Source organism: Macrobrachium nipponense, chromosome 42 (assembly GCF_015104395.2).
Source record: "Macrobrachium nipponense isolate FS-2020 chromosome 42, ASM1510439v2, whole genome shotgun sequence".
Classification (NCBI taxonomy): Eukaryota; Metazoa; Arthropoda; class Malacostraca; order Decapoda; family Palaemonidae; genus Macrobrachium; species Macrobrachium nipponense.
In genome coordinates this window covers 48,049,611-48,061,972 of record NC_061103.1, presented here as the reverse complement: position 1 = coordinate 48,061,972, position 12,362 = coordinate 48,049,611, and positions in this window count along the sequence as shown.

Sequence of the window (12,362 nt, the reverse complement as noted above, 5' to 3'; positions counted from 1 at the left end):
CACTTAATGATTTGTGCCATGAGATTTCCCATTGGCCACGTTGCAGGAAATGTTGTGTGCCAAATTACGGGGACGGACGTTTAGGTTGAGAAGACACAGCACCTGTCGGATGACGGCCTTTACAAAGCGGTGCAGCTCCCCTTGGCCTGCCAGTTGAGCGTCTTGCGATGGAGGTTGGCTGACAAGGTATCTTACCTCGCCCAGCTCCACCATTCCTTATTGCACTTCCAGTGCAATGCAGCAAACTATTCAACTAGTTTGCAGTTTATGGAATCCAGATGCTTGAGGAACTTCTTCAGTGCTAGGTCTGTTTGTTTACATTGAGCAATGGTGCCATATACCTTGCGTACTCATACTCTCAGTATCTTTTTATAATAATAAGCGCCAGCGTAAATGCTAGCTGGTACAGCATAGTTGATACATATATGCTGTATGCATCTATAACTAATATATTTACCAATATTATGACGTATTATTTAAGATTAATATTTTCAAAACTGGTGCTTTTGCAAAAATTAAGAAAAGTTTATAGGTGGTAACACTAAGGAGGGCGGAGTCTCACAACGTCACCGCTCCAAAACACGCTCTGATTGGTTCTAATAGCCGAGAGGGTCTATTTCCATCCAGACTTCAGGAATATGCTTCCGGCATCGACTGATGGGGCACGGTAGTGGTATACGTCAACAAACAGGGGGGGCCTAGCGTTCCTCCTGTTGCACCAGTTGACAATGCAGGTGCACGAGTGGGCTGTAGCTCACTCGGTAGAGCTTTCAGCCAGATGCATTCCTGGCTAGAGAAATGTAGTGGCAGACAAGCTCAGCCACCAGAATCAGGCAATTGGGACCGAATGGTCTCACACCCAGACGTGGCAGAAAGGCTCTTTGACCTATGGGGGCGTCCACCTGGCACAACAGAAAACTTCAGGTTTTCTTCTCAGTTGTGCCGGACCCAATGGGGCAGAGCTGAGATGGACCGGATGTTCCAACACCCGTGGGACAACCTCGTAGTTTAAGCCTTTCCCTGTTTTGCCTGTTTCGCAAGGTGATCAGCAGAGTGCTGATCACCAGCAATCTTTGGACAATTCTGGTGGCACCCAAATGGCCTCAGGCCATTTGGTAACCGGACCTGCTGGCTCTTCTCTCGGAAGCACCGCGAGAGATTCCCCCATGGCACAACCTGCTGTGCCAACTGCGCGTAGAATGGTACCACCAGGCAGTTCATTTCCTGTCTTCATGGCTGGCGGTTATCCACCATCTCTTGCGAACGAGAGGCTTTTCTCGCCGAGCAGCAACAGAGATGGCTGGGTACCTCAGACAGTCCTCTGCAGCAGTATACTAGGGAAAGTGGTTCATCTTCTGTGGTTGGTGTCATAGCCACTCTTCAGCAGGGAGCGGATTTCCTCGTCTTTCTTCGCCGAGAGAAGCTCCTCTCTGTCTCCACAGTCAAAGGCAATAGAGCCACACTGGCCCTAGTCCTTAAACTGCGAAGAGTCAATATTTCCACCTCCATGGAAATGTCGCTCCTAATGAGGAGCTTCGAGGGGTCTTGCCCACCCAGGTAACTCAGGCCCCTGGGGTGGGATGTGACTCTCGTCTTAAGGAGCTTGACTCTCAGACCCTACGAGCCGCTCCGAGAGTCGTCAGACAGGGATCTGACCCTCAAGACCATCATTGGCAAAGAGAGTAGGAGAACTCCACGGTTTTTCCTTTGATGTTAAACACTCGAGAGGATGGGGATCAGTTACGCTTGATTTTGTCCTGGATTTCGTAGCGAAGACTCAGAACCCTTCAGTCCCTGACGCCAGGTTCGAGCCCTTCACGATCCCCTCCCTGGAAGACGTCACCGATAATGATGCGGATGAGATGCTGCTTTGTCCTACGAGGGTGCTACGGCGCTATCTCAATAAAACTCGACACCTCAGGCCTGAGTGTCAACGCCTCTTCGTTAGCACCGGGGTGACCAAGAAGGAAATGTCCAAGAACACTGTTTCTTTCTGGCTTTGTGAGGTGATCCAGAAAGTGTACGACTCCAACAGGAGTGCTGACACCAGTACCTTTCGTCTGAGAGCCCATGAAGTCAGAGGCATTGGTCCAACCCTTGCATTCCGCAAGAACTTGTCCGTGACACAGGTACTGAAGGCAGGGGTTTTGGGCCAACCAGACCACCTTCACCTCTTTCTACCTTTGGGATATTGCCCATAGGTCCTTGGACACATTTTCCTTGGGACCCGTGGTGGCTGCTCAAGTTGTGTAGTTTACCCAGCTCCTTTACTGGACAAGATAGCATCTCGTCCTTGTGAGACTGCATGAATGGAGAGTGAATGAGAGTGTGACTGGCTTCTCTTCCTCCTCTTTTTCTTCCCTCTACCTGCGGGCAGAGGGTGGCAGTCGTCACCATGCTGGACTGGATGGCGATGCAGGTAAGCTACGTAACCAAGTTCTATTCTATCCCTTTCATTAGGGATAGAAGCTTTTATCCGTCCCTTCCCTAGCAAGGGGGAAAGTGGACACCAGTAAGAGACAAACCCAATACTTTATATTTGGCTCTTACATAGGACCTAGTTCTTGCTTGCTATTCATATGAGGTACGCTTGCCTCCCTCTTATGAAAAGGTCCAGAGGTCTGACCACTGATTTGCAGTGCACACTCCAATCAGTTGGACAGAGGCTAGGTCCCCCCTGCCCCCTTTGCTCAAACGACCAGGGAGGAAACCCGGGTTGGGCGAACACCAGTCTGTTCACAAGACTCAGATTCCACCCACCAATAAGTGGGTGGAATCTGATGGTTTGTATTACGTGTTGGAGCAAATCACAATTTTTGGAAGTAAATTGTATTTTTCCTAACTATACAAACCTGAGGTCCTTTACATAAGGAATTACTATTCAGTGCCAGCTGGACCGGTCGTAAGATTTAATAACAAGGTAGTTCGGCAGTAACTGCTTGTCTGATGGTCGGGAGTCCTGCCCAACTGGAGGTAAACAAATCACTTTGCTTTAAGCCCAGGAACAGAGTGAGGGGTGGCATGAGTTGGGACTATATGTAAAGGACCTCAGGTTTGTATAGTTAGGAAAAATACAATTTACTTCCAAAAATTGTCTTCCAAAAATTGTGATATTTTGCACATGTCTTTAAGATGATTAAATTTATTATTTAATTAAAAAAGTGTTGATATGGACGACCCAACATCATTCTCCTCCCCAATGGAGTTATTTATGAGTTCCCGGAAGGCTGATTTACTTGTGTTTTTTTCTGTGCAGCCTTGCTCTGAATGGATTTTTTCTTATGATTGTTTGGATGTTTCTTCTTGTTATTACCACCGACGTTCTGCGCTTACTCACTACCGTATACTGAACGTAATTTGACTTTAAATTCTTCCCACGTGTTTGTCTCTTGAAAGGAAATCCCCCTAAGGTATGACCCAGCATAATCCTTAGCAAAATCAATGAAGCTTTTAGCTTCCTGAAGCTGTAAGGAGGGGATTGTTATGCACTTTGCTTTCAAATGAGCAACTACGGATGAGATCCATGATTCAATTCCTTGTGTCAAAAACCCATTAATGCAACCTTGGAATGGTACTAGTATTAACTAAAGTCAATACAGGATTGCTGAATGGGGTAGATGCGGACGCCCCCACATTTGTTGGGGCTGGGCCTTCGTCTAACAAGGTTATTAAGACCTGCTATATTATACGCAAAGGTTGATTGGTATAGCTCCCATCCTCGTTGGAGTATCATGGACTGCAATGATAATTTCAAGTTTCATTCAGTTACTTCTTTCTGATGTAAGGGTTGAGTCGTTGAAACACAGAGTACAAAAATAAGCTATATTCTTCTATCTTATATCATGAAGTGATATAGAGAAGAATTGATAGGTCTTCCAATGAAGAGTGCTAAATGAAGTCTGATATACAATTCGGTTTACAAGATCATAGGTGAGCAAACACTAGCTCAGCATACAAACATACACACAGATGACATATAAGGACAAAAGTCACGTAGCACGGTCTGTGGGTTATAGGTCAACATGGTTTCTCAAGCGAAAGCATTTTTGACGATTTACACAACAATAGATTTGATGACTACAGGTGCCTACTAATTAGGACGCTTATACAACACGTCAAGGCTTAATCAACTTTACATTATCACTGCGTATCACACTCCTTCAAGTTCTATATGACCCCTTGGGTCATTGGTTTAATTAATATCATAGTTTTTATTTTTTTATATATGGAATGTCACATACATTCCTACATATATATATGTAAATGCTTACACATTTGTGGCTGTAACCATCTTTACCACAGATGTTTTATGAACAGTACATTTGTTAGCAATCCTATCAAAATATCTGTATGAATATATCCTACCGCTGGCCAGACGCATACTCTATTAGAATGCCTACTTCAGGTAAATGCACAATGAAAAGGCACTAACCCACAGAAATAATATGCATAGTCACACAGTAAAAGATGATAATAACATACGTTCATAAAACATAGTAAAGTTATTTGAGTAATATCCCTGAAAAAGAAAAAGTTGGTAAAAATGACAGAGTAAAATTTCCTGCAAAAGAGGGTTTTTTTTTAGCAAATGTCGTTTTACTCACCCAGGTACCGCAATCTGAATGACCTGAAATCGAACGAGTGAATAATTGAACACCTACACAGCAAATTAATAGGCTAGTTTGCTTACAAGGCGTATCTTCTGCTTGTATAGAAAGATGTCCTTCCGGTCAGCTGTTGGGATGTCCTTGCCGTCCTGGGTTGGATATGTTTGCTCGTTGTAATGACACCGGTTGTTTCTTTCCGTTGTCCTGTTGATGATCTTCCAGGAAGCCTATGTTTACTGGTGTTTCTTGCAGCCGATGATAAAAGATGAAGATGCCGATGATATGATGAAGCGCCGATTGATTAAATGCGTGTCCATTGTATTGGTAAATAGAAGTTGTTACTCGTCTTAGAATTGCTCTGTTGTATGTCGGTGAAGGTCGCATGAGAAATTTCATGACCACTGCACAGTGCTGCCTGACGTATAACTCAATCTTAAGAAGTGATGTAAGCTAGGTCCATCGGCGTGTAACTGGTTTCCTTTGTGGTTGTCGGGAGCTGCCACCCTATTTGTTGTGACCTGGGCCAGCTTCTAAGAATTAGGAAGTGGTGGTCACAAAGTTGTTTCTTTATGATTCGCTAGTGCAAACAGCGGTTGGTTAATAGAGGCATATTTCAGGCTCTCTCTCTCTCTCTCTCTCTCTCTCTCTCTCTCTCTCTCTCTATACGTTAGCCGGCTGGCGTGGACTTAGAAAGATTTCCCAGTTTTCACATCAGTCATGTTGAAGAATGAGCTTGAAACACTTGGACTTATAAAACTTCATATATTCTTCTTAAGTATTTACAAGTTGAAGTACATCTTGAGATAGGAGCTTTCTGAACAGACTTGAATTATGGAGAGAATAGTCAGAGAGCAAGTGATACATAGTTCACAGTGTTTGATCACAGGAAGGAAACAGTATTGGACAAACGAATGCACATCCTTGACAAAGAGGTCATGCTGACATCTTAGTTTTCTGATTCTCGTGAGAACTGGTCTTACATACCGGGATCGGGAAGGATGTTCGTTCGTCTGTCTGTGGTTATGATTAGTTAGCATTTGCACACATCCTGAATGGACTAGATATTTTTGCGAGTTTTATCCTCATTGACCTATTATTCAGAGTGTAGCTATGTTTTTAATAATGGAATGGGTTACATTTCCATTTTTTGTATTTTTCATTACAAATGTATAGTACTGAGTGGGGACATTTTGTCAATACATAACAGGGATCCAATAGAAGTTGGGGGATGTAATAGAAGATATGGGATACATTAGAAGATGGGGGATGCAATAGATACAGTTCAGTAGAGATGGGGTGCCAAAGAAGTTGGGGTTGCACTGGAAGATTGGAATGTATAGAAGATGGGGGATGCAATAGAAGATGGGCTATGCAATAGAAGATGGGGATTCAATACAAGATGGGGATGTGTGAGGGATAGAGAAAGATAGCTAATCTCTGAAATTTTATTAGTCCATACAGAGTTCAGGACAATATGGGATACGAGTGATCCTCACTAACAGGAAGCTGCAACTGACTCTCTCCTTGCTGTGCCGTACAAGGCACACTCCCCGTAGGGCAATAAATATTTTTCTATCTTCAAAATACAATAGTAAAAGCACCCTGTTCTTTTGTGGGAGATGTCTTAGCTATCTGTGGATACAACAAAATACAAAAAAGACAAAATAACATACATAATTAATGCAACACTCCCAGAATACAGCAGACTACTGGATACAATGTAATTTACATCTTATAATCAGCGTGCCATGCCGGTGGCCTCCTACATTTCTGTTGTCGAGATTCTGGAAAACTCTGGTTGCAGGGAATCTTGATCATTGGGTACTGGCGACTCTGGTGCTGCTGAGGCGTAAAGGTGGCACCTGTTGCATATTGACACCCGACCACTTCCATCCAACTGTACACAGTACGGACGGTACCCGGTTACAATGACTTCTATTGCCACACCCAAGCTTTCTGAAAGTTTGGATGTGGGGACCTGAATGCCAACATTTTGCCCCACCATCGGTAGCTAGCTCCTCTGGGGCACCCCATCTGATAAAATACCCTCTGAATTTCTTGATGAGATGTCCTGATGTGGCATCATTAGGTAGATGTGCCACCTCTACCCAACCAGTCAACCAATCAGCAAAAGCCATGTTTGTCCGTGGACCTGGAAGAGGTCCGCCGCAACCTGTTGAAAGGGGTACTCTGGTGGGGGCATTATGATCAAATGTTCTTGCTGCTGCGATGGGGTGTGCGTCTCACATACTTGACACTTTGCCCTTTGATGCTCCAAGTCACCTGTTATGTCTGACCAATACACTGACTGATGGGCCCATCTTAACATAGATGCCCGCTGTGCCTGTTAGCTGCTACCTGCTGCCGTAAACTTTCTGGGATGACCAAAGTACACACCCTTGGTCATAGGTATACGTTATTAATTTGCCTGATACCACTAACAATTCTCGCACACCACAAAAAGGTTTTAAACACTCAAGCTCTTGACTCTTACTTTGAGGCCAATCACCATTAAACACTCGTCAATAGTAATTGGTGCATTGGGTCATCTCGAGCGGCACAGAGAACAGTCTCTTGATCCATCAAGACTACATTCTCCACCTCAAGCACCGCCACCAAGGTCGTTACAGTAGCAACCGTGAGGTCATCGCTGAGTTTCAAATCTTTGTCTTCTGGCTTGGCAAAGGAGGGAAGGGTAGCGGAAGAGTATGTCAGCCGCACAGTTTCTCTTTCCAGGCAGATATTTTATGCTGAAATGATACTGCAATGTCTTTTCCTTCAACCTAAGCAATCTGGGATTATTAATATCCTTTAACTCCCTGTTACCAAACAGTTTCACTAAGGGAGAATGGTCTGTAACCAATGTCAAATTTGGGCAACCTAACAAGAAAAGCTTGGCTTTTTTCAGACAACGAACTACCGCTAGGGACTCCCCCATGACCACATCATACCCTGCTTCAATAGGGGTGAGATGTCTGCTGCCACATAACACTAAACTCCATCCCCCCTTGGCAACAGAAAGGGTTGTCCACTGTAACAGTTGCAATATTGTTCCATTACCACAACCTACACCAACCTGTCACTGCGGCCGTTGGCCATGATTTATTGTAGTACATCAGGCCTTCTTTTGCTAACTGACATATATACTTTTTGCTTTCTCAAATTCTCGTTGCAGCTGATCATCCCAATATACTTTTTTCTTTTATGACTTCTTAAGCAGATCCGTAAACGAAGCCATCACAGGGACCGTTGCCATGAATGGGGCCAGCCGATTCACTAATCCATGCCATGCACGAATATCAGTTATAGATGGATCCGACGGCATGGTGAAATCCTTGACAGCTGTTGGTTGATAGGCATCCCAACCCAACTAATAACCCATAAATTCTACTTCACGTTTACAAAACTTGAATTTAGACGGATTGAGTTTAATCCCATGTGTCTCACACACCTCCAAAAAATCAAACACATGCCAAAACACTTGTTCAGCACTCATGTCATATAGTAGGGTATCATCAATGCACTTGTACTTTATGGCAACGTTTGCTATGACGTCCTCAAAATGTTTCATGTAGGCGTCCGAAGCAGTGCAGAGGCCAATGGTGGTACGTAGGTACTGATATCGTCCCCACTGTTTTAAAAGTGTGAGGCAGGATGTTTGAGACCATATCAAAGGGGGCAGCTGTGTGGTGGGTTTCTCTTAAACATACGGCATTTGTGGTTGAAAGTCCACTGTCCATATAGGCTGGCCATTTTTCTTGCCAGTTACTACCATTCTAAAACACCATTCGTTGGCCTCACCAGCTGGCAATTTGTGGATGATACCTTGGTTTATGTCTTTCTCTAACTGTTTCTTCACCTCGTTCTCCCAATGCTTGGGAACAGGCAACGGTGTATGAAAGGCCACAGACTTAGCATTTGGCACAACATGAATATGGTGTGGGGGACCTTTCATTACCGGGAGGGGGCACTGACTTGTATTAAATGTGATGGCTGAAAAACGTTGCAAGAGCCATTCCTCCAATCGGTCGACATTCATCTCGACCAGGGGGAAAGGTGGGTTCATCTTTTGGCAGGTTGGGCCAAGACCATGGAGATACTGCCCAATGCGCAAAACTGTCCCTTGGCACTGCCTGTTATCTTACTCGCCATGTCTCCATTACTATCCCTTTCGGCCAAAGAGGCTACGGCTGGTGGACTGTCTGTCGCGGGACCAACCGATGCGACACTGCCAAAAGTACAAGCAATTTCACTGCTCTCACAGACACTAGAGACCTTAGCAAAAGGGAAATCTTTTGGCACCAAACACAACTCTTTACATGAATCTAAAGATAAGAAAACACATGATGATTTAGCAAAATAAACGATCTGCTCACACTTCACTGAACCTATTTTAATGCAACACAAGGTCCCTTCCCATACTGGCACTGCCTTCCCCATAATGTCCACCAACTTCACCTTCAGGTTTTGCAACTGACCCTTGCTCAACCCCAATAAACTAAGATGCTGAGTGCCAGTACACACTTCTGCCCCAGTATCGGCTACTGCCATTGCCTGACACCATTTTCCACTGCTAGGGATGCAATATCTATCTTCACCCTAGTCAGGTTACTAGAACCTGTACACGACACTCTAACAGTCGCCAAAGAATTTTTATCTCCCTGACTTTTCTTCTTTCATTTCACGCAACACCAGGCCAAATGCCCTTTACGACCACAATTCAAGCCTGTCCTTGCTGGACAGGCTTGGCGTTCCTGACCATGATACCGGTTGCAACTATTACACTTAACCTATCCTTTGATGGACCCCACCGTTGCTTGCCTATACCTACAGTCCCGACCTCTGCCGCAGGTGGCTCCTCTTTGTTGGACAGTTCGACTGCCGCCCGAAAAACGTCGGGCTTACTACCCAGTGAGTCACAAGCTGCCGCCTCGAATGCTAAGCCTTTCGTTTTCAAATCCTCCAATGACATATGTCGACTCACTTGCTGACTAATACAACTCTCTTTGCAGCATGGGGTTATGTAACCCAACCATTTTCTTCCTAAAAAGGATATACTGTGCTAGATCACTAGAACATGATGGGCACTTAAATCTACAATCAATTGCCTGTTGGAGACACTTATTAAGGTAACCTTTAATGGATTCCTCTGCTGACCGACGGTTACTAAAGAATGTGTCCCATAGCACAGCCTGGTTAGATGATGACTTCTCTAGCACCTGTATTATGTCCAGCATTGCCGAGAGCATCATTGCAAATATTTCATCTGATGACACCTTTCCGTCCAAAGCACTCTGCAATTCAGCATCACACCAGATACACAGGTGCATGATGGCTACCATTCCCACCCATTTGTTCAGGTGAAGCCAACACTCTACTGACCTCCTCCAACTTCAGAATGAAGACAGGAACGTCTAACTTGCACTTCTCGGGTGCCGCTGCTGTTGGGGCCCTGCCTGACACAGGTGGCTGTTGAGGTACAGAAGTATTTCCTTGATGTGCTGATTACCGACGTGGCAATGCCTCAGTCGCTGATTGTTGAGACTTCAATGCACGTGAGATCCTGCTGGCTCCTACTGGCGGGGCAGCCGGCAAATTTGCAGACCTTCTTGTGGATGTGGCCCTTTGCACATGCCATCTCTTCTTGATTAAGTCCTTGGTTCTTGATTGTCACTGTGTCATATGAGGGCTAGAGAAATGGTAGCTAACCTCTGAAGCTTTTTTAGTCCTTACAGAGTGATCCTTACCAGCGGGAAGCTGCAACTGACTCTCTCTATGGGGAAATTGATGAATTGGTTGCATTTGACAACATTTGCAAGGGTTGCTTGTGAGGGAGAGAGAGAGAGAGAGAGAGCAGCTGGTTGTTTTGTTTGTGTCACATTGAGGTGTTTGCATTCGTCGGAAGTGATAGGAAGGGGCTTGGATATTTTGCGTATTTATTATATTGTATTTTTGTTTATTATTATTGTTAAGTTAGTATGGGGGAAGGTTTGTGCCTGTGTTTTTTTTTATTTTGAGAGAGAGGGAGAGCGTGAGAGAGAGAGGGTGTAAATGATGAATGGGTGGTTGACGAGTGAACTGCTTGTTTGGCGGGTGTGTTGGCTCATTGAGTGGCTCGGTTGCCAAGCATTCGGAGTTAGTCAGGAGCAGTTAGTCAAAGAAGGCATTTGGAGTGAAAGGTTGTCAGTCAGTGTAGTTGTCTGTGTTTCACTTAAGTTTTGAGTAATCGAGTTCTGCTGTGCTTGTGTCCATTTGTGGTTGTTGAGTTGGTGAGCGATTTGTCGTGTCTGATGTTTGTGAGTTGGTGTGTAGTCTTAGTGCTTGTTTGGTGTTTTTTGTGTTGGTATTTAGCACTTTGTTGGTGACAGTGTTGGTGTTGTTGCATTTGTTAGTGTTGCATTTTGTGTTGCTCCTAGAGTTTTGTTTTTTGATGGCCATACTGCGTTGAAAGCACAGCTTCTTGTCCTGATTGTGCCAAGTTTCCTGATAACTAAATGTGTTTAAGATTTTGTTTTTTGCTTTGCTCAACCAGTTGTCCTGTTGGAATTTAAAGTAACGTAAAGGGGAAAGTGTGGCTGGGGGAAATTTGTAAGCCAGGATTGATTAACGTAAATGCGGGACGGTCTTTTATGTTGCTCAGCTTGTGATCCTGCCACATAATATTTTTTGGCGACCCGAACAGGGACTGCTGGTGAGGCTGTGACAGGACCACTGGAACAGTGAGGTCGGTGTGACTGCTGAAGAGGTAAGGATGGAAGGGTTGGACGAGATGAGGAGGCTTAGGGAGGAACTGAGGTCAGCGAGAGAAGCTAATGAAAGGGTGAGGATTGAGTGTGAGAAGCAAAACAGGGAGTTGGAAGAGTTGAGAGGGATGATGAGGAGTGCAGAAGAGGGAATGAAAAAGTAAGTGAAAAGGGGTGAAGAGTGAATGATTGAGAAAACGAATGAGAAACTTGAGTTGATGATGATTACTGTGCAGGAAATCTTTAAGGTACTTCTTGGAGAGGGGGCTGTTGGAGGTAGGCTTCCTGGGTCTGGTGACAGGCTTGAAGTTATGAAGAAGGTCAGAGGGCGAGTGGATGAGAGTACATGTGAAGAGGGTGATGTGTTTGTGATAAGTGAGGAAAAGAAGGGAAAGACACAGGACAAGGATAGAACTGAGGACAAGGGTAAGAAGGGAGCTGAGAAGAAGAATAAGACTAAAGGGAAGAAGATTGGTAAGGATGACTGACAGGACGAGACAAGGACTGCAGACGTTGGGAAAGGGGCTGAGAGTAAATGACAGGATGAGAGTGATTTAGATAGTGGTAGGTGGGAACAAGTAGGTAAGAAGGAGAAGGGTAGAAATGGCATGGCTAAGAGTATGGATTTGAGTATAGAAGTGGATTTGCTGTATTCGGAAGAGGTTAAGAGGGGTCAGGATGGAAGTAGCGGAAGTGAGAGTGAGCGAGAAATCCGAAAGGCCGTGTATATGAGAGAGGTAACCCGATGTGCACGATACAAGGAATATGATAGTAGGGATATAGGGGACTTTTTATTTTAAGGAATATGAGAAATATTGTACAGCAAAGTATGGGGATAATATGTGAGTTTGGGTTAGGGAGTTAGGGGAATTTTTGGCAGGATATTTGTTGAGTATGTATGGGATAATGATGAGTGTAGGGGATGTGTCGTATGAGAGTGTTAAGACTAGGATTATGTAGCAGGCTAGGAGGGCAAAGAGCAGCATTAGTTATAGGAGAAAGAATGATTTTG